General features: G+C 38.1%; 1 protein-coding gene and 1 pseudogene across 2 annotated transcripts in view; both read right to left on the reverse strand.

The window, feature by feature from the left end:
* The window catches only part of Sparcl1 (SPARC like 1), a 41,118-nt gene extending 18,569 nt beyond the window's left edge, over positions 1–22,549 (reverse strand). Inside the window, exons 1-2 of one of the 2 annotated variants that reach the window (XM_076865355.2) lie at positions 22,132–22,549; positions 11,258–11,371 (exon numbers count right to left, since the gene is read on the reverse strand). The gene's annotated coding sequence lies outside the window, so the exon portion shown is untranslated. The remainder of the gene's footprint in view (positions 1–11,257; positions 11,372–22,131) is intronic. The other variant, XM_076865354.2, reaches the window with a different exon arrangement.
* On the reverse strand, positions 113–1,499 carry LOC143406542 (dynein axonemal light chain 4 pseudogene; annotated as a pseudogene).
* Positions 22,550–25,851: the final 3,302 nt, after the last annotated feature.

A 25,851-nucleotide genomic window follows, 5' to 3' on the forward strand; every position in this document is an offset into this window, starting at 1 on the left:
CCTTTACAGGAGAACTGGACTCTGGCTCTGGCACTGTCCCTAACTGGCCAAGAATCTTAGACAGTTTACTTATCCTTTTTTAGACATAGCTTTCTATTGTGATGAACTGTGAAGAGGCAGCCTAGATGATCCTTTGCTCTAATATTTTAGAACTCTAAAATTGAAAATCTATGAATTTCATGAGCTCCTAAATGCTGCTATCTTTTAGCTTTAAATTGTTAAACCTAAAATACATTCTATGAGGACATTTTTTTTTCTTTTCAGTTTTTGGTCATTTTAATTGTAAAAACCAAAACATTCATATAAATAAGACCACTGTGAAAAATATGATTCGTCCCTTCTACTAAACCCTTCTCCCCACACTCAGAAAGAATATAGAAAACCCAGCAGAGATACAAAGTACAAATCAGCATGCGGTCCCTGATGAAAGCCACTGCAGGCCAGGTTCCCTGCTGAAGTGGCCTTGCGGTGAGAGCACTCCTGGCCCAGGCGTCTCACCCGAGGCTCAGTGACACCTCGAGTGCCCTGCTCTCGACTGCGACTGCGCGGTTGGTGGAGGCAGCATACAAGGGTCATGCAGCCTGGGGCGGGGAAGGGAGGATGGGAGGACTGCTTGGTCCTCAGCCAAGTGGGATGTGGTGGCTTGTGCACCTGGGGTCCAGCTGGGAAGGGGCTTCTTTGAGGGGGTGATCACCACTTCCCCAGAGGACAAGAAGCTGCCCGTGTCCCTTGAGAGGACAGGCTCCTTCTTGGGGCCACTTTCATATGGACACTAATGACAAGGACAGTGGGCATTTCCCAGCAGCACAGGGATGGAAGGCAGCGGGCTCCAGGGATGCCAGGGGACAGCCACCCTGGAGAAAGGTAGGATGGCGTGTCCTCAGAAGAAACCCACTCCCTACCCTGCCACCGTCACTCCCACCCTCCCTAAGGGAGAGGGCTGCCTCAGCCCCACCCGTAGCTTGGGACCCAGGGGGAGGGCTGAGAGCCGGGAGTGGCGACGTCAGCAAATTCACACACTGGCGTGGCTCAAGACACTGGTACACAAGGACAAAAATAAAAGACCCCAAACTCCTTGGAAAAGCCAGGACCTGCCTGGAGCTGCTCCCCATCCCAGAGCAGGGGCAGGACAAAGCCCTGCAGGGGACAGAGTGTCAGGAGCACTTCCAGACACACACTGCCAGCGTGCCCCCGAAGTACAGGTAGAGGAGGTTCTTCACCTCGTGAGTGATCTCAAACCCGAAGCCCTCGCCGATCACCACGTGCCAGGAGGAGCCGAACTTCTTGTCCATGGTCTCTTTGACCATCTTGGCGGCGCTCTCATTGTTGTTGGAGAATTTCTCACAGGCTGTGACACACAGCTCCATGGTTTCCACTCGCATCTCCTCTGGCATGTCCGAGTGCCTGACCAGAGGGAAGGTCTGCAGGCGCTTATAGTCCGCCTCATCCTTCTTCCCTTCTGTTTCTCCCATGATCCTTCCCGGGAGGAGAGAGTGGAACTCTCAGAAGGTGCCGGCACTGGCAATGAGGACGCCCAGGCGTTATGGCTCATGTTTGAAATTACAGATTTTAAACGCCATGTTCATTAAGAAATCCAGGGTATTTCGATTCTGGGGTTTTTCATATTGTATTATTATTATTCTTAGGAATAGTTCAATGTAACAAGAAGAAAACTTGACCTTTGCTCTGGTTAAAACAGTAATAGGCACTTGAAAAAAAAGATAAATTATTGAATGAGTAGTATCACCTACAAATTCCAGAATTGTCTGGGTTTTAGGACATTGTGAAGCATGACTGATTAACAGAATTTTATACAACTGTACCAGTGAAATTCCAAATTGGAATTGTTTTGTTACTCTGGTTGTTGTGCCAAATTGTGGTACACTTAGAAAATTCTACAGTTGTCGATTTTTTGGGTGTTCTATTTCAACGCCTTTTTGTTAGTAATCATTGCCAGTAGTGCCTTCATCAGTTAAGGGAGGTGTCCCAGCGAAGTTGATTCTCTACAATGTGCAGTGAAGAGCTAATTGGGAATGTTGAAGGCCAGTGTGGACCAACAGGTGGGAGCGGCACTCACCTCACACCTGTACCTGGGCATCTTCATTGAGGGAGAGAAAACAGTGATTGTACAAAATTCTGTTAGTCAGTGATTCTTTACTTGCAAATTCAGGGGCTTAGAAAACAAAACTACAAAACTTTGAGTGTGTTTTGGGAACCAAATGGACTTTATGGGACAAGCTAAGCAAGCTGTACGAACACCACGTTTGTGAAGAGCTGAGGGCGTTGAGAGAGCCGGCGTAGTCGGCATGTGAGTGGCGGACGTTAGCCATAGTATTCTTTGCAAATGTGAGAACAAGACATTATATCTTCTCTTGCTTGGTGTAACTAATCACTGTTAATTTCAGGAAACAGAACTCATTAAAGCTCCTTAGCAAACCAGGTCTGCATCCTGTTCTGTTTGCTGAGTGAGGTTCACGGGTGTGGTCAGATTGGTACTATTGGAGGAAGAGAAGCTGTCCTCCATCCTCCAAAAAAAGGGACAAATTATAATAATATAAATTGCAAGAATCAAAGAATTCTGTTTCCTGGAATGAGCATTTCTTATTCCTAGTTGTTGGGACTCCTATTTTTACCTTCTGTTACAGTGTTGATTCATAAGAAATATTGTTACATTTGAGATAACTTCATCTGTATGGGGTATTTATTTGCAATGATGTCTAAGTACTGTATTTTTTCTGTGCATTACCTTAGTGTCAGAATGTTGGTATTTATTTTAAAGTCATATGCATGTCTTCCTGCCAAGGAACCTTTACACAGACCCAAACAAACAAACAATAATATGCAAATGCCTTCAATTTCTGAGAAAATGAGGCAGAGCATGGAAAAGGAATAGGAAGGAGAAATTAATTGAAACTCTCTGGACACAGACATGTGACACGAATATCTACAAAGCCAGCACGCATAGGAACAGCGGGCCTGGGTAAAGAGTCACGTTGGTAGGACCAATAAATAAAGAATAATAAAAAGATGAAGCACACACACAAAAAAATACATTCTATGATTTTTGTATCAAAAATAAAATATTTTATATAGAGACTTTAATTTTCACAGCAAATATGTAAGATCTACTTATATCTTTATTATTGACGATCACTTAAAATATTTTATTCTTTAGTAAATGCTAATTGTAAACAATCACTGAAAAAATGAAGGGTTTTTTTCCCTCTATTCCAAAATTTAGCATTCATCATTCATTCCACAAGTATTTATTAAATTTATGGAAGTTTAGTTACTTATAGGTCAGTATATTATTGTTCTATTTGTAAAAACTATACAAATCTGAAACAATTCAGCTTAGTGTATACTTTAATAACATTTGGGACTGGAATATTCTTTGTTGTGGAGATCCATCCTATGCATTGTAGTATGTTTAGCAGCATTCCTGGCCTCAACCCACTAGATGTCAGTGTCAGTCCGCCAGCCCTCCCTAGTTATGACAGCCAAAACTGTCTACAGGCATTGCCAAATGTCCTATGGGGAGTGACATTGCCATAACCAAGGAACACTGGTTTATCAGAGGGGAACTAGTGCCCTTGGTGTAGATCTGTGTTTGAACCCAGCACCAACACTTGCCATCCATGTGATATTTGGCAAGTTACTTAATACCCTGAGTCTCAGATTCCCCAACTTAAAATGGGGATAACATTTTTGATGGTTAATTTTATATGTCAACTTATTATGTCATTAGATGCTCAAATATATGGTTAAACATAATTTCTGGGTATCTTTTAAGGGTTTGTTTGGAAGATACTAGCATTTGAATTATTAGATTGAATAAATCAGATTTCCCTAACCCTTGTGAGTGGATATCTTTTAATCTGTTGAAGGTCTAAACAGAACAAAAAATAGAGGAAGGGAGAATTCTTTTTGCCAATCTGCTTGAGCTGGGACATTGGCCTTCTCATACTCTCAGGCTAGGACTATGCCATCAGTCTTCCAGTTCTTAGGCCTTAGACTTGGACTAGAACTGGGACCTTCAGTTCTTCTCATTCTCTGAGTGTTAGAACTAAACTGGAACTATACCATGGGCCTCTCTAGGTTTCCAGAGAGTACAGATATGGGAATTTCTTGGCATCACAATCATGCAAGCCAAATATTCATAATAAATCTCTCTTCCCCAGTTCAATTTTTGCTGGGAAACCCTAATACAATATTTGACTCAATTTTGTAAAGATTATTAGTGCTATTCATAACAATACCTGACATGCAGCAATTGCTCAATAAACTTTAATTCTTTCCACTCATCTTCAAGAGAATTTGTGATTCTTAAATAAACAGCTTCAAGTCCAAGAAAATAATATAAAATTGTTGTAAGGTAAAAAAAAATTTCCAATGGAACATTTAAAGTCCACTCTGGCCACAAATTTACCTAATTTTCCTTTAACTTCAAGATCCTTTCTTACATTCATCATAAATAATAATGAAATTAGACTAAGAGAATCTTACCACTTTTTTTTTTTTTTACACAAATAGGCAGTAAGAATAATCAAAAGTGTTGTGGGTTAAAGGTTTATTTCTTTTTTGAGTTTAGTTTTTATATTGATCTAATTGGCTAATTACATTTGGAAAAGGATTATCTTTTAATTTGATCACAGGAGGGTAGGAGTTTCCTCCACATTCCTAAATCTAAATGTAGCTGAATGTGTCAAAAAGAAATGTGTCTAGTTGGCCAGAACTTGCATCACTTATTCACTCTTCCATTCATTTTTTGACTGCTTCCTAGACACTATCAAAGTAGAAGGATATAGTTTCTGCCTTAAGAGTTACAAAGGCTAATAATACCTGATTCATTCTACTATCCTTCCTACTCCCATATCCCCTCCTCTCCCTCACTCCCCTCTACCTAATCTAAAGTATACCACATTTTTTTTAATCCATTCATCTGTTGAAGGGCACCTAGGTTGGTTCTATTTTGAGTTGAGCTGCTATTAACATTGATGTGGCTGCATCACTTGTAATATGCTGATTTAAAGTCCTTTGGGTATAAATTGAGGTGTGGGATAACTGGGACAGATGGTGGAGGAATTTCCACACTACTTTCCATAACAGTTGCATCAATTTGAATTCCCACCAGCAATATATATGTGTACCTTTCCCCCCACATTTATTGTTGTTTGTATTTTTGATAATTGCCATTCTGACTGGGGTGAGATGAAATCTTAGAGTAGTTCTGATTTTCATTTCTCTAGTTGCTAAAGATGTTGAATGTGTACACATATAGCTATATAACCAGTGGGATTCTACATCATGTACAACCAGAGAAATGAGAAATTATACTCCATCTATGTATGATGTATCAAAGTGCATTTTACTGTCATATATAACTAATTAGAACAAATAAAAAGAAATTTTAAGAAAAAGAGTTACAAAGGAGGGCTGGGCATAATCCCAGTGGCTCAGGAAGCTGAAACAGGAGGTTCCTGAGTTCAAAGCAAGCCTCATTAACTTAGTAAGGCCCTAAGCAACTCAGCAAGACCCTCTCTCTAAATAAAATATAAAAAAGTTCTGGGGATGTGGTTCAGTGGTTAATTGCCCCAAGATTCAATACGCAGTAATCCCACAGCCTCCCAGCATTAAAAAGTTACAAAGGAGGAAGTCAAATAAATCAATGGGTTTATTATAATGTGATGATTATATATATTGTGCAAATGACAGAGATTAGCATTTAAAATTAGGTAATTTACAATAGCTAACATTTCTAAGTCCTAAGTACTTAGGCACTATTTTTACAATTACCCACATACTAACAATCTTCCCTACATTCCTATGAGTGGGCAATCTGGTATAATCATTTCATTGTAAGGAAACTAAAGCATAGAGGTTAAGTGACTTTTCCATGATCCACAGCTAAGAAGTGAGAGAGTAAATATTTGAGAACTGTCTGTTTGATTTCAGGTCTGTGTTCTTAATTATTGTGCTATATTGCCCCTGTATACGGAAGACTTCTACAGAAAGTAATTCTTGAACTGGAATTTGAAATAATAAACTAATAAATAGTTGTGTCATAGTCTGTTTTAAATTACAATAGAATACCTGAAACCAGATAATTTATAAAGAATACAGATTGATTTGGCTTATGGATGTAGGAACTGAGAAGTCCAAGGGCATGGTACCAGACTGTTGGGGGCCTGAATGAATTTTGAGCTATCTCAAGGCAGTGGGTTGCATTTCCATGAATTCTTGGTAAAATTCCACCAATCTGACTGCTCAGATAATGCGGACACCCTGTGCATTGGCTCAGACAACCCTAGGTTCAAACGCAGCAGCCCAGAGTAGAGGAGATGGGGGTAACCTGCTCAGCCTCAGCCAAGTTGCCTTTGCCATCTTCTTCCTGTTTTCCTCAGGAAGTTCTGCACACTGAATCCCATTGGTGTTCCTACCCATTTTAAAAAAAGTGCACACACTCCATTTTGTCGTTAGATCCAGTCTCCATCAGAGTTGGTCCCCATCGGATCCTGCAGTTTCACGTATTAGCATGTCCTTATTTCTTAAATTTCTTATACCTTTAATATTTCTAATCTGACTCACTGCCCTCTTTTGGGGAAACTGACTAAATATCACAATGGTCCTGACACCAGACTCTGCTGAGAGTTTTCTTGCTTCATCAAAAAAGGAGGAGGATATCACATGGCCAGAATGCCAGAGAGAGCTCAATTTTATAACGAAGTTACTCCTTCAATAACCCATTAATCCATTAATGGACTCATTCATGAGAGCAGAATCTTCAGGACCCAATCATCTCCCAAAGGCCCCAATTCCAAATACCATAACATATGTGTTTGAAGACAAAGTTTCCAACATGTGAAATTTGGGGACACCAAATTTCAAAGTAGTCAGCTCTATGAAGGATGGGAAGGTCAAGGTGGAAGCAGCATGTGTGAAGATTCCGAGGCAAAAATCCTAAAAATTTTGGGGGGAAGTAGAGGAAGATAAAGCTAAAAATCAAGGCAGGTATCCAGCTTGTGAAAGCCCTTGTGCATTCGATTAGGAATTTAAAATTCCAACTGAAAAACTATGGGAACCCAATGAATGGCTGTAAATGTGGAGGTGATCTGCATTTGAGAAAGGGCTTTTGGGACAGCTGTGTGGAGGAAAGACCAGTAGAAACGCTTTTAGGAGCCAATTGCAATATCAAAGTGAGATGTGTGCAGAGCTTTGAATTTTTGCTGTAGTTTTAGAAATGGTGAACGAGAAGGATAGGTCCAATCTGTACTGCTTCATGAGAGTCAAATTTCAGGAATTTTGTAAGCCAGGAATTTGTCAATGCCAGCAATAAAAATTAAATTATATACACTTATAAATTAATTATATTAAAACCACGGACATAATAACTCAAAGCACATCATTTTATAATTATTTTACTACATTTTCTATTATCTATTATCAAGGTATTTATACCTTTATTTGTAGGTGCAAATACTACATAATGTGTGCTACTACTACATGTCCTTCCCAGTTCTGTTCCAGGATATCATATAGAAGCTTATAGTCAGTCATCGTAGGAAGATTTCATCACGGTAACAATGAAATGTTACCCTTGCCCACTCAGAGCGCTGGCTGTTAAAAATTTGCCAGCACACCTCCAGATAGTTGTGAGACATACTTAAAGAAGAGCAGATGAGACTTCATGACTAATTAGATTCTGTAAAGAGATGAGAAGGAAGAATCTTGGGTTAGCATATTTCTACTTTGGACATCTGGGTAAATGGTGGTGTTAACCATAAAGATGAGGAATTCGTAGGAGGAAAATCTGATTTTAGAAGAAAGATGAATTAATTATAAACTTGTTGAATTTGAGTAAAGCTATCTAATAGACACTTGGATAAATTGGTGTGTCGATAAGCATAGAGTTTGGAGTTAAAAGTATGGTTTGGGTGCTATTTGCATGAGAAGATATACAGTGAACAAAGAAGTCTGGAGACCAAACCCAGGTAAATAAAGGCTAGTAGGTGTCAAGAGAGGATGGGAAGAGCTAAAGATACAAAAGATGAAAGGAGGGTCACGTATGAAAAGGAAAATGTTAAATGTCACTGAGAGGTCAGAGCAAAATAAGGCCAAGAAATTATCCTTTGCCTTTGGAAATACAGAGGTTATGGAGTACTTAGAGCAAGTTTTTATTTTTATTTTTTTCCATAGGGTTGGTGAAAGCTAGTCTGAATTGAAAAGTATATAAACAGATAGTGATAAAGTGAAGACAGTGAGTGTGGACCACTTTTTTCAAAAGTTTGGACTTTAAAAGGAAGGAGAGTAGAATGGTAGCTAAAAGTGAATGTGCAGTCTTGGAAATTTTTGTGAATAAAAATGGTCATTCAAATATTATCTGTGCCGGGGGAAAAGCATAAGTAAATAATTGAAGGTAGAAGGAAAGAGAGAAGATGTGGTAAACACTGATGGCCCCCAGTGAACCATAGCTCATGGGCTTCATACCCCTTTAACTTTGGGGCTTGACCTTGTGTGGCTTGCTGGGGCCTATGTGACATTAACAAGCATGATGCCAGCAGAGGCTTGTTAAACACTTGCACATTGGGGTTTGTGGAAGCCTCCAACATGCTCTACAAATGCTTGGACTAGATTACTAAATGCTGAGAGGTGGTGTGGAGAGAACCCTGGAAGATGAGGACATCTTGGATTGTTCAGCCTCAACTGTGCTTCCAGTTCACTTGGGCCACAAATGATAGACAAAATTAGCAGAAAAACCGCTCAGCTGAGTTCAGTTCAAATTTCAGAACCAGGAGCAAATAAGGGGATACAATTTAAAGCCATTTAATTTTGGAGTGGATTGTTAAGCATCAATAGGGAACTGAATCAGGAGAAAATAGACAAGTTACCGGAGCCACGGCAGGACAGTATTGCATAGAGTTCAAAGACACAGCCTCTGAAATAGAACTTTCTGGGCTTTAATTCTTAATTTGCAGACTCTTTGGAAAGTGTTTTAGTTTTGGGAGGCCTTAACTCATTATGTGTAAAATGATGTGAACATTAAGTAGGGTAATACAACCTTGGTAAGCCCTTGATAAATATTTGCTGGTCTGATATTAATGAATAGGGAGAAGGTTTAACATTGCAGAGAATGAGGGGTTCTTTATTCTTTAAGAAAAAGGGAGGAAACCATAACTTTAAGGATGAATTGAGGCAGGGCCCCAGAAACATCAGTTCATTAAGATGGATTTAATTATGTACAAATTTAATTACATTTGTACAGCATTTCAGTGTATAAAGTATCTTCCTATGTACCCTCTCATTTGATTCAATGTGGAAAGAAAGTTACATAATGTTTAAATATAAAGAAAAATAAGATTGAAGAATCTAAATTATTTGGCCAAATGTACAAGGCCTAACAGGTGGTCAAGAATAAGAATGGGGAATTTTGGACCTAGTGTCCAGTGTTCTCACAGCACAATCTAGTGGGACAGGCTACAGACTAGAAGTCACAAGTTGAAGCTTTGGGGCCTGGGTCTGCCAAATACTAAAGGCCAACGTGAGCAAATTATTTAAATCACTGCAGCCTTTATCTACGAAGTGGGAATAATAATTTATTTCAGTGTCAAAGGAGCCATTGAAATGGAGAGGCACTTTACAAACTCTGAAGCATCAGACCTATGTGATTATTATTTCTGCCTGCTGCCTCTCAACAATATTATCATTATAGTCACTTATGTCTTGTAGTAAGTTTGATGTAAGAGTAATGAATGTGCCTTAAGTGTGATATAAAGGAAAAGAACTTTCTTTGTCTCCATCCTCCTTTCAAACCTTCCTCCCCTGGGTGATTTTAAGATGTCCAGGATCCTTAGTTCCAGAACATATTTATATTTAATTAACTCATTAAAAACAAATTTACTTGTCTGATAATCTTTAAATTTTACCTTTTTACATGGATCTAATCTACACTTAGGATATAAGAAAATTCCTGAATGAATGTCTATTCTCAGCTGAGAGGTATTTTCATATTATCTTTAAATCAAAGGGGCAGCTAGGATGCTGAAAATCCCTTCTGTAGCTGTAGGGAGTTGTCTAAGGTATAGAACAAGTATAGAGTTTGTGGTGTAACTTTGGGTGGCTGGTTGTGCAGGCATTTTGAGAAGCTCTGCATAGGCCCTGATTGCTTCCAGCACTGTCCCAGGATGGAACTGTTTTTTAGGAGTCTTGTGTTTATTTCCATTCTGAAATTGAAAACACAATTTAAAGACAAAAGATGGCTGTGCCATTTAGAACAATTAAAGCAGGAAACCACCTCATGTTTCAATTGTGAAGAAGATGCCTGTGTTGAATTTCTAATGTCTGGACAGTGTGGAACAATCCAATGTTTAGAATTTAGAAGACTTTGACTTCTTCTATTGTTTTCTGCTTTGTCCTTCAGGCCAGTCATGGGGCATTTGGGGCTCATTGAGCTAACTGTATTTGCCACACATTGATGAAAATAATTTCATGGCCTTTAGAGTCTTTCTTGAAGAACTGAACAAATGCTCTGACTTGCATAAATAAGAGAGTAGAACTTACTGGCAAATGAATGATATTTTGAAAACAAGTGAGTGTCATATTGAAGTCTCAGGGAGACTTAATTCGCTGATGTTTGCAAAGTACTTTGAAAATGAAAACCATGATGTCTTTGCTGAATACCATTTATTCTTGGATATGTAAAAAGTCACTTATTTGAGATATTCAAATTTGGTGTGCTGTGTCTACAAAATGCAGGTTGTTATTTTGCAGAAAGAAAAAATAAAATTCTGGATGAAAAATGCACAAATGAGATGAATTTTTGAATATACATAATTATTATTCTGGAAGATTTAAATATGTAACATCCATGCGAAATTTGATAAATGTTATTTCCCAAAATAAACAAGCTTATTCAACAATGGCAGCATAGTATGAAATTGGAATATTTAAGTTCCAGGCCTGAGATGCCTTTTATCAGCCAGGAGACCTTGGTCAAGTCATGGTTTCTTTTTCTACAAAAACAGGAGAAATAATAATATATTTTCCATTTGTCTTCTAGAGTTGTTTTGAGACTGAAATGTAATCATATAGTCATTTGGCAATTTTAACAACTATAAAAATAAGGCAAAAAATATCATTTCTTGGTATACTTTAAGGCAGAAAATGGCTTAATACCAATAATTGATAATGTACAGAGACTAATTTTCTTGTTACTTAGTGTCCTTCAGTAATTTCTTCCTTTTTTTTTCCCCCTTCATACCTCTATGTATTTTCCTGAATCTTGAGAGGTTGAAGATGAGGAATGGTGGGAAACTTCAAGAAGGATCTTGTCCTGTTAGGAACAGGATCTCTTCAACTACCAGACTTCCCAGTGCTGGAAAATGAAATGTTAAAAAATGACAGCTAGACAGCATTTTGTAGACCAGGCCATTTTGGGGAAACTGAGATTTCAAATGCCTAGAATTTGGAATTTCCAATGTCCAGAGTTCTTTTATTGACTGCCCAGTGTACCATTAAAACAAATAACTAGATGAAACATTTGGCATGACAGAAATAGGTCTCCCACTGAGAAATAAGCATTCATAATTGTCTGCTCTGAGGCACATTGTATAACTGTCTTGAGACAATTTCTTACATTTTTGTTTAATATCCATAAATATTGTGGTACAGGGAAGATGGCTGTAAATTCCTTATAACTCATCTCATGGAGAGGTGATCTGATTCTTCTCTCCTTGAATCTGGACTGTCCTTGGTGACTTGCTTGACATAGTAACTGAGTTGGAAGTGATACAAATTTTGGGATTTTTGAGGCTAGGACATAAGAACTCTGGAGTTTTTATCTGGATCTCTTGGAACAGTTGTTTAGGAGCCCTGAGCCACTTGAAGAGACTTTCATGCCACAGAAAACCATTTAGCCATTCCTACTGATCCCTACCTTCTATTTGTCCTTGCAAAGTACAGGACATGTGAGTGGAGCCAAGTGGGAGACTCTAGATCAGCCCATCTGCCAACTGAGTAACCCTGAGTGACCTGCCCAATTTTGTGACCCACAAAATTTTGAGACATTACAAAATAGTTATTGTTATAAGTCATTAAATTTGTAACTATTATATGTGAAAGAGAACTCAAGTATATTCATTAAGATATCTTAAGGCTAGAAACACTTATGTTCATCAAATTTTATTGAAAATCTCTCTCTCTATATATTTTCATACCCTAGTGGAAGCTAATACTATAAGTCGGGTACTGTGGTAAGCAACTCACCTATGTACCACTGGTGCATTCCTGTGACCTCATGTCAACTTCATAGCAATATCCATCCAATGGGAACTTTCTGAGCATCCTACTTTGCTAGGGTTCATAGTCTTTTCCATTATGTACATTCCAGTCATGGAAATCAAAGGACATCCCAAAAGGATGGTTTTTCAGGGACATTCTCAATGATCTCACTGTCTCTTTCTTGCTTAGAAGAAATCAGTACATCTCTTCTATAATGTGTAATTGAGGAATTTCTTTAATTACATTTAGATGAGTCCTACAGTCTTCTTATAAGCAAGATGGTGCCATGACCACCTTCCCACACCTCTTCATAATTCTTTTAAGAGCTCCTCATCATATTGCTCACAATTCTCATTGTGTCTCATTCTAGAACTCCATAAGGCATAGATCCATGAGGCTGTTCTTTGTTTTCTCCTCAGTCATTTGCCTTCAGAAGCCCCTGACCCTCCCTGCTTCATAGTGTACTGGGGGGAATTATTTTGGCCATATTTATTTTTCTTTGCTATCCTTCTATTTCCTCTTTCTCTGTGATTGCAATATTTCCTCACATTTACATTAATTTATACCCCACACTATGTTTTGTGTATTCTTTGGGGTATAGATATTTGCACACAGAGTGGATGTACCACAAAACTAAGAAGTTTTGAGTTTTAGGATCTTTACAAAAGGCTCTAAACAAAATTTTATACATGATTTTGAGTCTTCTATTTTTAAAAAATAAGATCCCACACATTGAATGAACTCCTGGTTTCACAAACCCTGTGCCACTCATGAGTATGGCACACCTGAAGGCCCTACTTCAGCCTTCATGTAATGTCATAGGATTTAATAATGTCTAAATCATTTGCTTCATAGTATTAATAGCGGGACGACTCTTTTTTAAAGCCTATGCCCCCAAATGACCAAATAGATTAATCCTATTCTTTTTCTGCCTTTAGCTGTACTTTCTACCCCTTATTTTATTTTATTTTCTACCTCCTTGGAATTTTTTTCCTCTGAGTGTCTGATTGTTGGCTTTCTCTTTTGCCTGATTTATTTGAATTTCCTTCATTAGTTAAACTCCACCAGTATAATATAAAACCTCTTTGGATTCAGTGGAAATTGTCTCCCTTTTGTTAATAAGTAAGTCAGTTGTTAAATTCTGCTACTTGGGAGAGGAATTTCAAGTGCTTTCAGCTCTGTGAATTGACCAAGAATTATTCACTGGGAGAATTCTCTTCCAGGATTAAGAAAAACAGCAAATAATACCTAAGAACAGTTCCCAGTAGCCTCATTCTCATGGTATTTGGACCTTCTGGGGAATAATGGTGTGCTTTGAGGAGTTTGTAGTTCTGATGTGAACCACGAATGAAGCACTCACTGTAAGCTGAAGGCCCTTCAGGATGCAGCCTGTGGAGGAAGCTCCTCATGTTCCTTGATTGGGCCCAGTGCATTTAATAAGGGAAACAACTGCTTGCCCAGTGGGGCAACATTATTCTTTGCCCACCTTCCTGAAAGAAGCAGATATGATAAATCCTAACGGATTTTGGGTCTGGAGTTGGAGAAGTTCTTTGAGAATAGGCTAAAAAGCTGTGGCTTATTTATGCCTTCAGAGGGAAAACTCTAGGAAGCTCCTTCAGGCAAGGAAAAGACAGCTGGTCCAAGGCTATTCTTTCTTCTTGTCCCACCCTGGGAGGAGATGATCCCTGTGAATATCTAGCCATAGCCTCTCATGGGTGACTCACCACAGGTTTAGAAAGTGTTCTCTCATCTATTCCTAGGATCCCTGTGGCCTCTGCTTAATCTGTCCATACTTTGGAAAATAACTTCTTAATTACACTCATCTCAAGTTCCTAAATTTGAGTTTCCTGACTCAATCCATCACTTTCTTATTGGGTTCTTGTCTGCTTTAAAATTTAGGATTCATTTGAATATCTGCTGCCAATGAAGCTGCCTCCCTACTGTCAAAAGTGCTCTGTTTTAAGTCATTGTAGAGCCATCTTAACTGTTGCACTTGGGTTTTAAAATTTTTAATTAATTCTTATTTATTTATTTACTCAGTCCCCAGGGCACCATGCATGCTGAACACATGCTCTAACACTGAGCAATAATCCTAGCCACTAATTTCATTTTTTAATGAAGTGTAGCAGTCTTCATCTTTGAAGACAATTAGAAGCTACAGGATATTCAAGTGTGATATCCTCCCCCTGCCTCCTCGCCAACATGATTTTGCTGATATCATCACAAAATTTGAAAATGCTGTGGAATGAGGAACTTTAGAAAGAAACATGAGCAACTAGACCTAGAAAATATTGTGTTGGAAATGAACATTTTTTACTTTATTGATACTTTCCTTTTCTCTTTTCATGGAGTCTCCAACATGTTGACACCAGGGTAGGTATGGGACCTTGGGAAGTAATTAGTAATTTTATTATTTCAGAAATTATAGATTTGTGGTAGGTACATATATAATATGTATTTTCATAAATTAATAAATAAATTGAGAATGGTACCTGTTTACCTCAGGTTTTAGGAAATTAGGGGTGACCCTTCCCCAGATGCACTGTTACTTCTCACTAACCTCAAGTGACAAGGTTGGCTAAAAGGGCAGCATACAGCATTAAGGGTATCAGCTCCCTTCTTTCTTTTTTCATATTTATCGTGGCATTCCACGTTCGATAAGAAAAGTCATCTTATTGAATAGGAAATGTATGTGGAGGGAGTAGATGCTGGTTCAAGATTACTTTGCCCAGTAATGGATCACTAGAAAACCCCCAAACTTCTCGCATCAGATACAAAAATAGTTTTCCTTTTTATGGGAGCATGGGGTACTAGTAGATTTAGAACCATTGTTCTTAAGCAAGGTAAACCAAGGTCACTGTAACCTTTCTGCATAGTCTCCTAAGAAAGAAGACAGAACAGGCATATCCTCTGCTTGAAGCCCTTTTATTTAGCTTCTCTTTGTATTAAAAGGATTGGCTTTCACCACAGGAGAGGTTGTAATTAGATTTCACCATGAAAGGAAGTAGTAATTAGATTTCTCAGCAGCTCCACAGCCTGTTTCCCTGGAAAAACAAGGAAAAGGGCCTGAATATCCTTTCAACTAGCTGGAAATGTAGCTCAGCCCAGCCTGCAGACTCTGGCCTGAAAGGCTCAGTGGAGTAGGCCATGTACATAGCAGCTACTCCCAATCTCTGATAAAGAAATTCCCACTTTGGCCTCTAAGACCAAGTGCTTGGCCCTTCAGGTGGAAGCTGGAAGAGTCTGTGTGTAATTGCTACATATTGCTTGGGAAATGTGTTAGGTAGGAAACATAGGACATTCCTCCAAATGAAACCCTCCGACTAATCTCTATCTCTTTGTCCTGAAATTTGTATGTTCTGGAGAAGAAAAGGGTGTCCAAAGTCTGGCATACCCTAAAACATCATTCTCCACCTAGGCAGGGTAGTGAATTTACACAAACAACCAGAATCTATTTGGGGTCCTGTGATTAATATTGTGCTCTTTCTTATAATTGGATTCACTTCAGGTTTATAGTATTTTTTCCAGAAATTTAAACTAGAGTAAGATTAGGTGAGAGTAATTTTTTTTCCAATTTCTTTTCAGTTCCTTAGTTTTTAGGACATTAATTAGAACATACATTTAAATATAAAGATATACATCTTATTTTTGAAGTTCTGTGTATTGCCCTGTCATTTAAACTTACTGACATAAACATGTCTTCACTGGGCAGCTTGCCTCATTGTTCCTCTTCTCTTGTTTTCTCTCTTATTCTTTTTCTCCTAAGAATTAACAAGCTGGGAGAACACTGAGCTGAAACACCTCTGAAAGAATTGCTCCTTTCTATGGGCCATATCAATGGCTCTTTGGCAATTTTAGTGCTGGTAGTTTTGCATCAGATCTTTCTTTCTTTCTTTTTTTTTTTAATGTTTATTTGTTTTAGTTATAGGTGGACACAATACCTTTATTTTATTTTATGTGGTGCTGAGGATTGAACCCAGTGCCTCACACGTGCTAGGCAAGCACTCTACCTTTGAGCCACAACCCCTGACCTTGCATCAGATCTTTCTAGCTGAATTTTTCTCTTGTTGCCTTGATTTCCAGTTGCTGACTCCTTTACTGGCAGCCTCAGCAAAACTCTAATGTCTTCCTTCCCTTCTAGAATATGGGGACCTGCTTCAGTGTTTTTGGTTTTCAAGGCAGATTATTATGGCTTAGTATATTTTTCTCGTTTCTTCTAAAGTCAAATGACCTAAGAAAGATATATCATGTATCCTAGAGAAAGGAGACATTTGCTTTGACTCTTCTCCCTGCTATTTTCTTTTTCTTCTTCATTTCCTGGAGGATGTACATCCACCCATCCAAATAAGGTCAGGTATCCTCTGTTGAATTCGTTTATATCAGAGGAAGCCTGTAGGCTACTATTTTTAGTAGTTATTATAACTATGGAAAAATTTCCTTTCTGGGAAAGGTAGCAAACAAAATGATTATTATGGGTACTTCATAATCAGACTCAGACAGAACATGCTCCTTCACCTTGTCTTTACATGAGAATCAAAGGCTTTGTTATCAGAGACTAAATCCCTTAGTCATATTTTGGCTACTAAATACATGCTGTTACCTGATCCAGAGTTAACACTGATACTTTGGGTGCTTTTAAAGTATTAATGAGTCTCTGGGGAGAGCTCAATGGCTTGGCATTCAAGTCTTCTTAAGGATGAAAACAAAGCTCTTCTATTTTGAGTTCTCTGCTGAATCACCACCTGACATCAAGCTGTCCCTGCTCTGGGAATGTATATGACATGCCCTGACTCAATGATAAGCTTTTCTGGATCTCTGACATTCATCTGCCCACCATTCTTCCTAAATGAACCTACCACCACGTGGGTCTCAGCTAAGGACAGACATAGCTCCTGCCTGTTGGGGCTTTTGAGTCAGGAAATCAGACTGAAATAGTCTCAAGCAATGCTTGTTTTGTTCTTAGGAAGGTCACCTTGGCAGAATGGATTATAAAGGAGCTAAAAGATATTTGAAGAAGACTCAGTCACTATTCTTGAGGTATGACTTAATTACTGTGAGTGTTGAAATTACACACTTTCAAAAAACCACACTTATAGATTCAAATGGTTTTACATAAGCCTTTTAAAGAGTAGTGGAAAAAGCAATATGGTAAGTAATTAAAATGTGGAGAGCATCACCACAGAATGAGGACTTATGCCTGGGGATTACATCTGCAGCATCAGCAGGTTTTTAAAAGGTGTGTTATAAACAACCTGCACCAAGATTGATGATGTGCTTAGTGTTAGATAATTACAGAGTGGATCTGGTGCATACTGATGTAAATGTGGACGTGTATGAAAAGTTTTCACAAAATTGTCTCAGGATGTGTGAGACACTTTTTAAAGTATAAAAACATTTGAGATGAAATAAGATTTTAAATATGTATGTGTAAAAATAGATCAAGTATTCTAACTATACATTATAATACATTATCCATTTGAACATTCAGGTTGGACAGAATTTTTCACTAGAAAACTGAAGATAGCCTTGGATTCAAGGTCATCTTATATTGGGCATATGTAATTTTCCTTAATGTGATGATTTGATTAATGATCCTTTCCCTAAGGACATTGTAAGCTCCTCAAGGACACGGCCCTCTCTGGCTTGGTTCCCTGTGCATCTGGCATTTCACAGCATGTGAAATACTAGGTAAACACTGGGTATGTTTGTTATTTGAGACACCAGATAAAAAATATTATTTACACAGTTGCATGACCTAGAAATACTTGAGACTCAAAAAAACAACAACAACAACAACAACAAAAAAAAACCCAAACAACTTTAATAGAAAGCATTCTCATGAATGATGCTTTAATACCTCTTGCTTTGGTGTTAATCAAGATGAGAAGAATATTCTTTACTTTTTAATAGAGTAGAAAATTCATAATTACTTCTTTTTTTCTCTTTAGAAGTCAATGCTTCACATTTATGTGATGATATTTCAAGGCCACTATAACAATGTGTTCACTGGGAAATTCCAAGTTGAAAAAGAACTATCAGAGTTAGACCCAACCGTGAAAAGAACTGTAACAACTACTACTTACTGAGCATTCACATCCATCATTTCAGTTAATCCTACAATGATTTTATGAATTAGCTGTTATCCCCATATAACAAGGAGGGGAAATTGAGGCTCTTGGGCTTAGCAACCAGCCTTTACCACAGGTCAGATACTGTCATAAGTTTCATATGCACACAAGCTCATTCAACTCCCATGACAATTTTATGACTGTTATTATCTCTATTTTACAGATGAGAAGACAGAGGCCCAGAGGGGATAAGATTAAAAAAACTAGAGAGGGTGAGTGCCAGGATTTGAGCAGAGGCTGTCCAAGCATTCCCCTGAATAGCACCTGCGATGAGAAGAGGCAGTGGGAACTTGGAAAGTGGGCTGATTGTGGTGTGCAGTATGTATTATTAAGTGAGGCCATTTCTATTTCTCCTTCTTTGCCTTCCCAGTTGTTTTTTTTTTCTCCTTGCACCCCATAGTAGGCTGGCCTTGGTTTTAGTTGCTTTCTTGTTCATTTTCTAAATACCTATTCACTGAATCTTTAAAGGAAACACTTAGCTACTGCTACTGGTGTACATAAGTTGGTTGCCTAATAGGAAAGGAACAAGCCAGGACTGGAGACTTCATTTCTAAAGAAGGATTTTGAAGCCGACTAAGCTATTTCACAGAGCCGGTCATGACTCGGGGAGTCTCTTTATGCTCTTTCATCGCTATGACGACAGGCTGCTCCTGCTTCACAGAGCCAGAAAAAGCAGCTGACATCTCAATGCTAGGAACATAGGGGGGAGGTTAACAAAAAAAACAAGAAACAAAATAAAAAAATCCCTTTCTTTTTAATTTCAGTGAGAGAGGAAAAAATACCCTCTAGAGTAAGTCAAAACCCCTATTCTTGTCTCCAGAAAAGATGTGAAAGGAGAAAAGTTGGGGGACTTCTCCCCTGTCCAAGTGGGCCAATAAAGCAGCAGGTCTTCTCTCTGCCTCATGGTAGTTGCGGCAGAAAATGCTCTCTGGTGACTTAAGAAGCTGCTAATTGCTGAAGTAGTAGAGACCTACAGTAACAAACATCTCATGTTAGAGCCCCCCGGGGGAATCCAGTAGCACCAGATTTACTTTTACATTTCTTTGGATTAAAAAAAGGACAACTCACAGAATATTTCCTTCTTGATCTCTAGTTTTACTCTTGAAACTGTCATTTCAAGTGTATAACATGTATCTCACTGGTATATGAGATTTCTTATGAGTAACAGGTAAAAATTTTCCGTGTGTCTAGTACTCTACTAGATACTGTACTTTGTGTTAAAGAAATATCTCATTTGACTCTTATAATGACCTCAACCATGGGCATTATTATCATCACTTTGCTTAACAGGCAAAGTGAGTTCTGGAGGTTTGAAGGGACTGCCTAAGCTCACACAGCTTGTGAGAGGCAGAGTGAGGATTCCCAGGTCAATGGAACTCAAGGCCATGCTCTGTCCACTGGGCTGTGCTGATTCAGAGGCACAGACCTGGCATCAACGTATTCTTATGGAGCAACATATACAAGTCCAAGGAATAAGCCCTAAAGGAAAGCTAGAGAAAGCTCCCTTCCTAAAGTTTTGACACAGACACATAGGTAGGCCAGTACTTTTGTGTTAGCTTTGATTGATTAGTTACTATGTACCAGGCACAGCTACCTTCTTCTCTTAATTCTCATAAAACAAATGTCTAAGGTTGCTACTCATTTAAGATACTGAGTCCCAAGGATTTTAAGTCATTTGCTTAAAATCACAGAGCTATTTAGTGGTAAAGTCTGAATATGAATCAAATCTATATGGTCTTAAATAAAGCAGACCTCTATGGTCATGTATAAATAAGATTCCACAGTCTTATTTGCTTTATTAGACCAGCCCCCTACCTTTGGAACAATTGGTCAAGACCACACACTCTGTTTTCTGGAGTTGTGTCCATGTGTTGATGCCCAAGACAAAAACCAGGCCAATGATAGTTGGGACCATCATTGTGAGCTCAGCTTTTGGCAGAAGATCCCCTGTGAGACATATAAGAACAAGACTCTGGCCTGGCTGGGCGTCTTTCCGAAAGCCAGATCCATCAAGGAAGTTCTCCCGGATTTATGGGGTTCCATTTTCCTCCACTGAAGATTGTTTCAGAGTGATATATGAAAATAAAGTGCACCTCAAGTCTTTTAACAAGTTGTTTATATTTTTGATGGAAAATGTTCCCAACATGTTCTGGACATTGTACTTAACTAAAATAGTAATGTCCACATACTGCTACAAGTCAGCTGAGTAAAAATAACACTCAAGAGGAAATGAAATGAATAATGTTTTGGAGTTGTTCAGATATATCACTTATGCATTTTATTTCTGTCATCACTGTTTATTACTTTTACTTAGTTGATACATGAAACTGAGCCATGAGAAGAAATTGGGGATTAAATCCCAAAGGACCAGGAAAAAAAAAAAATCCTCAAGTATTCTAATTGCTCAATAGCTGTACAAAAATTCTCTAAAAGAAAAAGGCAAGGTTCATGAATGACATGTATATAATCTTTTCCAAACTATGGAAAGCAGCATTAGTTAATTGAATAATAAGCAGATGAGATAGATTGCTCTACTTTGCTAGATCTTGTGTGATGATCTTAAATATAAACATAAATCTTTCCCAGGAAGGGTTCCTTTTAAAATAAAAATGTCATAGTTAACAACAGTCATAACCACCAATGTTTAACTGAGTGAGCTGCGAACAAAAAAAGCTGTTATACATGAGAAAAGGGGAGAATAAAAAAAAAAAAAAGATTTTGCTGAATTGGACTGAGTGAACATTTCTATTCAGTGTGCTTAGGCCCCAGACCAGAGGAGAGTGCAGATACATTGCCAAGGTGACATATTTAACCTCTGCAGATGAAAGGCAATGCAAACGAGATACTCCTTCTGCAGTACCCTCGGTGTACAGTTTCAGCAGTATTGATCTGCAGTTGAAAGCAGAGTTTTCTCCTGCAGGGTAACCTTTAATGCCTGGAGGAATGAATAAGCCCTCCTTGCATTATTGCTATATTTTAAAAGACAGACCAGAAATGATAAAACTTTATAAGAACTATTGTATGCCTTTATCTTTTAAATTCTCTTTCCCCCTTTTTGCTTTTCTAAATAAGACTTCATCTGGAATCAGAGAAATTTTATGTCCCTGTGTGTGCATCTTAACAAATGATAAAAGGGGACAAGAAACAGTTATAAACCTATAAAAGGAAATGATGAAAGAGATAACCTAAAATAACTTAAAAATAACAAAGAAAAATAAAGTATGAGAGGGATTTTCTTACCTCAGCAAAATGTTCCAGTTCTACATTGCTGTTAGATACAGACCGGAGCTATGGAGTCATTCTAGTGATTGAATGACTAGATGATTTAAATATCAAAGACATACACCTTAAAAAAAACTATTTAATTAACTTCCCCTATGGTTGATCTCACATTTTAGTGAAGTATTTCTACAAAACACATTTCAGGATTCAGACTTCATCAAGATCTGAATGCTACTCTAGCTAACAATAGTTCTGTTTCTCTTCTTGGTCTTTACTAAAACTATAATTCACTAATACTTGCTACTTAATCTTGTAGGAAAAAAGGAAACATGAATAACAAATGGCAAAATTCTCTGTTCAGTAGTTTTTCTGTAAATTAGGTAAAAAGCCTTTTTTAAAAAAATAAATAACTTCATATTATTTAGGCAAAAATATTAAACAGCATTATCAGATTCATGTAAATCAGCTGAACAAATGCAAATAGACAATAAATTATAAAATTTACCTTCAGATAGGTGGCTGGATGCAGAGCGTTGATAGAAAATTGAAGTTGAATCCCCTCTTTGCGCACAGACAGGAAATAAAAGTTTGACAAATACCCAAGAGAAACTCTTTAAATCCCTTCCATCGTTAGCTGTGCTTCTTTGCCCAGAAGCACATTCAAGTCTATTGGACTTGAAATTCTGCTGCTCTGTCAACTAGTCAGGGTCTGAAGTGACAGACGAGAATTTGGAGGTTGGCACCAGGGAGTATTTCAGACTGTCATCGTTTTTGTTGCAGATTCCTGGATTTCTCTAGCAGGCTGGCCTCTCACTCTGAGGGCAGGGTGAGCTTTGCAGGCAGTGCAAGCCCAAAGGGAAAGAGCTAATTCTGCTGGCATGCATGGAGTTAACAGTCCTCTCCTCAAGCTCTTGTTCTCACAGGCTCATAACTTGGCCAGAATATAAGCTCTTGGCTCTTTATGCATTTTTCCTTAAAAAAAAAAAAAAAAAACAGCTCTGAAGGTTTCATAGGCAGGATGGCTTTATGGGGGATTTTGATTTTCAGACTGTGAAAAGAAACTTTTTTGCTGTTGTTTCTTCCAAAAAGGCAGTTGGGGAGCAGGAGTTACAGAGGGGAATAATTGCAACAGATGCATTTTTACACTGCTTGATTGGAAATTGTTCTCCCAAATGCAGTCTGAATTTTAATTGTGGGGGTGCTTCAGCTACTTTAGCAGTTCTCCAAGAGAGCTTTGGAAATTTAGATATGCATGAACCATTGCTCCTTATGGTAGAGATGATTCAGAGATGTTGCAGTTTGTAGACTGTTCTCCCCACACGCAGCTCCCTCCTATAACTTCATGGTTATAATGTTTGGTTTATAAGAAGGGATTTTCCTGAGAAATAAACTGGGAGTGGTTGCTTGCTTTTGACATGACATTCTGATTATTTATGATGTGTCTAATTTTTTCAACTGCTGCATTTAATTTATTATGTGCGACATTGCACTAGTAGCTTTTTATGCATTATATCAGTTAATTCTCCTAACCCTATCAGAGGTAAGTTTCACTGTTTCCACTGGAGGGTAGTGTAGTTAAGTGGTTAGGTCTTCAGAAGTTGAGTCCAGGTAGCTTGGATTTGCATTTTGGCCTTACCAGATCCTAATGGTATGACCTGGAACAGCTTTACAACCCTTCTAAGCTTCAGAGTCCTTAGCTGTAAAACGAGACTATGAATATGGAAACCATAATAGTAATCTGTCTCAGGCAATTGTTCTGCGTTGAAAGTATTTTAACACAAGTACACTGCATAGAACACCCACTGCCACCTAGTAGGCACTCAAAATGTTAGTTATTATGGTTTGGATAAGAAACCAATGCTGGGTAAAGTTAAATGGTTACTCCAGGGGACCAGAACTAGGAGAGTGGAATTCTAGACATGTCACCTTGGCCACACTTGTGCTATTCAACTGCAAACCTGCTAAATTCTTTGAAGATGGGGGATGTGCCTCCTCTTTTCTCCAGGTGCCTAGAACAGATGCTTTGCACATTGTAAATGATGGTTTATGGTTTAACTGAATTTAGATTTTCTAAAAGTATGCCAAAATCTGACAAAAGCAAAACAACCCAACAAAAGCAAAAAAATAAAAGTAAAGCAAAGAAAAAAAAAAACACCAAAGATCCTAGCAATAATTCTAGGCAAATATCTCCTCAGTCAAATCTCTCAAAGAGTTTAAGAAACATTTACCTTATTTATTTAAAAAAAAAAATAGAGGTGGCAAGAATTATCTCTGTTTTGCAGTTGGGGAAATTTGGGAGCAGAGGAAACTGGGCAATTTGCCTAGGAACCAAAAACATGTCGCAGTGCAGCTGGGAGCTGTCTCTCTTCTCTACAATCAAGATTACTTGCTCCAAATTGCCTTTCCAGGGACAGGATGAAAGGATGTGACGTCTTTTTGACTCAGACAATGGGATGTTTTTCCTTATTCAAGGTCTGGGGTGTGAGCAGACTTTGGGGAGGAAGCATAAAGTAGTGGGCTGTGTTTGTCTTTGCTTCTCCCAGGCCTCTGTGCACATCTGGTCTTTGAGGTATGGAAGACACAGGCTGCTTTTCTCTTAATCTCCCAAGGGGCCTGGGAATGGTAAGACCGTTGCAGGATATGTAGAAAAAGCATTTTTGAGGATTTTGTCCTAATTAGTTAAAAGACATTTTCTCAGGGAACCAAATGCTAACTTCTTGTTCTGACATTTCCCATTTATTTGAAATGGCTTTATGAGGTGATTTTAATTGATCACATCAATTCAATGAAAATGTAGATAAAATTTTAGCTAAATAGCTATGGGAAAATATTTGACAAACTAATGTTTTTTTCCTCATACTAAAATGGACATATTTCTATGAAATGATCAAAATAAAATTTCTCCTTAACTATACATTATAATAACTATTTATCTAGCATTTGCACTGAACTAGGTTTATTTTTTAGTTTTTGGAGAGGTACCTGGGATTGAACCCAGGGGTGCTTAACTACAACTGAGCCATGTCCCCAGCCCTTTTAATTAATCTGTTAACAAAAAAGGAACTTGGTTAAAGGAAACTGTATTCACATCATAAAGGTACATATGTATGTAGAGAGTTCATTTGTAGGTTGCCAAGCTTGAGAATTTTGATTTTCAGTTTTACAGGATGTTTTAGTAATCTATAACATGATTAAAAAGGTCCATTGTATTTCTTACAGATAAGAGAGAAAAATGAATTAAAAAATAAATAAGAGGGCTTTGAATTCACAATGTCTTTGAAGTATGGCTTTATTTTGGGATGTTGATTGGCACATATCCAAACTCTTATTGTTTCTGAATGTGTCATTTCTAAAACAGTTTACAGCTCATAGCCAAGGACAATCAAAGTACAACATTAGCCACCTAATAGAGCTGTAGCTCAGATTTAGAAAACTTACACAATCTATATAGGATGAGGGAATTTTGACCAAAAGCTTATTCCATTACAGCATATGAACTGACCCACATAGTGTCAACATTGGTCAGAGACCTGAAAATGTCAACATCTAAGTTGGAGTATTCTTTTTTAATTGTTTAGTGTTAAGATTCTGAGAATCTGATGAAAGCTATAGGTCAACATCTGAAGCCTCTCTGTATACCCATCTCCCGATCCACTCAGGGGTTCTATGGAGTTAAGAACTTTCAGTAGCAGGACCAGAGAACCCATTTTAGTCAGTCCTTCATGGGTTCTGCATCTGTGGATTCAATCAAGCATGGATCAAAAATATTTGGAAAAAAATTGCATTGCTACTGGACATATGCAAAATTTTCCCTTGTCATTATTCCCTTAACTATACATTATAATAACTATTTATCTAGCATTTGCACTGAACTAGGTTTATTTTTTAGTTTTTGGAGAGGTACCTGGGATTGAACCCAGGGGTGCTTAACTACAACTGAGCCATGTCCCCAGCCCTTTTAATTAATTGGTTAATTTAAAAAATTTGAGACAGGTTCTCACTAAGTTGTTTAGGGCCTCGTTAAATGGCAGAGGCTGGCTTTGAACTTGTGATCCTCCTGTCTCAGCCTCCCAAATGGCTGGGATCACAGGTATGCACCACTGAACTAGGTATTATAGGTAATCTAGACATGAGTTAAAGTATACAGTAAGATATGTGTAGGTTATATGCAACTACATCATTTTATATAAGAGCTAGCATCCTCTATTTTGATGTCCATAAGGTT

The sequence above is a fragment of the Callospermophilus lateralis genome, chromosome 8, assembly GCF_048772815.1.
Source record: "Callospermophilus lateralis isolate mCalLat2 chromosome 8, mCalLat2.hap1, whole genome shotgun sequence".
In the NCBI taxonomy this organism is placed as follows: domain Eukaryota; kingdom Metazoa; phylum Chordata; class Mammalia; order Rodentia; family Sciuridae; genus Callospermophilus; species Callospermophilus lateralis.